This window comes from Aulonocara sp. 'chitande type north' Nkhata Bay, linkage group LG9 (assembly GCF_057382095.1).
Source record: "Aulonocara sp. 'chitande type north' Nkhata Bay isolate Kocher_YH1m ecotype deep benthic linkage group LG9, A_spYH_male_GT1.1, whole genome shotgun sequence".
Classification (NCBI taxonomy): Eukaryota; Metazoa; Chordata; class Actinopteri; order Cichliformes; family Cichlidae; genus Aulonocara; species Aulonocara sp. 'chitande type north' Nkhata Bay.
In genome coordinates, this window is record NC_141352.1 from 2,914,793 (window position 1) to 2,917,855 (window position 3,063).

The window sequence follows — 3,063 nt, forward strand, 5'->3', positions numbered from 1 at the left end:
CAAATCGCTTAGAAACACGCTATTTAACATCATTAAAGTCCTGGTTAAGGTCAGGAATAAGGTTATGGTCAGGGCTAGGGATAAGGTTAGGTTTAGGGCTGGAATACAGGGCTGGAACGTCTATTACCGCGGGAGCGTCATTGCACTGGATTCCAGCCATAACCCGCCGCGTACCATAAGAACGCCGAAGGTCTCCTTTCGCGTTCCTCAGGAACGCCGCGGGACGTGACAAAACGTCGACATGTTACGCCTCGGGAGTGAGAACGCTCTGAATACACATGTGCGGATTGGCACTTGTGCTGTACGTAACAAGTCACGTGACGTGACGCTGCGGCTGTGATTAGTTCGGCTCTGCGCTACTTAATTTGGATTGGCTGTTCTTTTTTTTTTTTTTTTTTTTTTAAGAGGACAAGAGCGGCGAGGTCTATCGCGAAAAAGTTATATCGCGATACATATCGTTATCGTTCTATCGCACAGCTCTACTATCAGTTTTATTGTCTTTCACTGCTGATATTTGCTTTTTTTTTTTTTAATGGTATTTACTGGTTGTATTATTACGGTGGACCCTATTTTTTAACATCTTGCTTCTGTAAAAATGAATGTTTTTGTTTGCTTAAAAATCTACAGCTTTATACTGTGAATTCCAATGTGCACAACCCCAAAAGATGTAGTTTTACTCAAATAATACTGTAAAATCTAAGTTTTTCAGACATTTTCAACATTACAATATGTAATTGTAAAATGTATGCATATTTATTTGTTTTCACAGAAAATATTTATAATTTCAACATTTTATTACAGTAAAAAACAAAGTTTTATCCAGTCTCACAATTAACGGTTATTCAATCTATTTAATACAGTAAAAGGAGGTTTTTGGTTTTACGCTCCATTACCGTTGGAATTTGACGGTGTTTTGCTGTATATTTTACTGACTTTTTTTACAGTGTATGTTGAAGTTGTCTGTGTCTAACTGTCCTGTGATAACCTGGAAGTATCGCTCCAAAAGGTCTTCCAAACTTGCTCTGCAGAATATAATAGCAATGGACTGGAGAAGCACCAGTGAGCCACATATGATCATTACTGGCCTTTTGTTTGCCCTGCTTCCATTCTGGTAAGCTCTGTTTGAAATGCTTGAAGAAAATATGTAACAGAAGCAGTGGTATGGTCACGCGTTACATATGTTGCTGTTGGTAGAAGTGATGATCGCTTGAAGGGACTTCTCACTATAACTTCATACACATAGTACGGAGTAGCAGAAGCATTATCTTTAGAGATAATGCTTCCTGTTGCATCAAAATATACTACATCGTCTTTGCACCGCTGGTAAAACACTGAAAGGGGTTGGTTTTTTTTGGACCACAGCATTATCCCCTTTTGGATGCAGGAGCACTCTCTGAAGGACTTCATTTGGAAGTCCTCGCTGTCTGTCTACTAACATTTGCAGACTGACCATCTCATTTAAATGAGGTCTCTGTTTTTTATTTTCTGTGGAACCAGGCAATATTTTTCAAGACATCTTTAGATGGTGCCTCATCCTGACACCCTGCTTGGAAAACTTGTTCTGGTATTTGATTTAGAGAATCCAGCTAAGGACTTTTGTTTCAAGTTTTTCCGTTATTACATCTCTGGACTGTCCATGCACAGGTCTTGTGGCGCACATCAGCCTTCAGGGTTTTTTCGTCTTTAACCTGCACTTTCACAGTCACTGGACAATCCTTAAAACGGCAGTATGCCTTACATGAGAATACAGCCGTCTTAGACCTTGACTGACTGGTGTTGATGGTATGCCTCTTAAATCCAAAACTGCAAAATGGGTGTACTGACTTAATGCCAGTGGCTACCACATTAGTCCACTGCATACCTTTGAAAAGCCTCCCTTTCTGTGTGGCTTTTTTTTTTTTTTTTTTAAGGTCTTGCCAGTCTTTCTGGTCAATGGGGGAAAAAATGGCTGCTGTGGTAAAGAGTTTTTGTAGCATTACTACTGTCACTTTTGTTGGATGAATTTGTACTACACTCCTGTAACGTAAAAAAAAAAAATGTGATTAATAATAGGCGATGTAATTTTATGAAGGCAACATAATCAATAGTTATTATTTTATGTGAAAAATACTTTACCTTTTTTGAGGGATGAAGACGATCGTGATGGAGACACGTCAGTTTGTGGCTGTTTCGATTCAGAAGAAACATTTTGGACAATGCCATTATCATCACTGGCCTCCCAAACATCCTTTGAATAACATTTGATTTGTCAAATAAAGATAATTTTTAAACAGAGACATTGTTTTAATCGAGTGAAAGTAGTTCAAAGTAATGTAAAAAATAAATCCAACCTGTTTGAGGAAATAGGATCAAGGAAACAGTGGCGACTTGAACATGTATCCAAAGGAAGGGAAAGAATCTCTGAGTGAAATTATTAACTTATGAGTATAGTATGGTAAATCAAGAACTACATGTTTTAGTTTAAAAAGTTTACAAAGCGCTTACTCTATATTACAAATATAATAGATGTTTAAATTATATTTTTATGTATTTTGTTGTTGCTGTTCCCACACAAGCAAGATCATTCTTACCACATTTAAAGCAGTTATAACAGTTAAGGCATAATTCATAACTTATGCTCACAAATTACATATGACATATCTGAAATCATTGAAAATGATTCATTATAATCTTTCATTATTGGAGTTGTTATAACCTATGCAAAAAGGCATGGGAACTGGGTTGTGGTGTTATCTGTTTAAGTATATCCGGTTTTATGGTGAAAAGTGTGTTGGGTACCGGAAGTGAGAGATAATAAAGGTGGAAGTTGTTTGCTCTACAAGGTGTCGTCTCTTTCCCTACCGAAAACCACGACATGGTGTCAGGAGTGGGATAGTTATAAGTGCCTTATCATCAGGGAGGACAGCAAGCGACTTTGGGAGCGGTAAAGAGTTTTCTCGAGACGAAAGATGTCGGACGAAGAAGCGGGAGCTAGCGCAACAGTTACGCGGCCTTGCACGCCACCGCCCCACCAGCGAGCTAACGGCGGCTACAATGCTAACGCTAACCTACCCCCGAATGCCA

At 38.7% G+C, this 3,063-nt stretch overlaps 1 pseudogene; it reads right to left on the reverse strand.

Annotated features, from left to right (window-relative positions):
• Positions 1 to 823: 823 nt before the first annotated feature.
• Positions 824 to 1,934, reverse strand: LOC147321425 (uncharacterized; annotated as a pseudogene).
• Between the last annotated feature and the right edge of the window lie 1,129 nt (positions 1,935 to 3,063).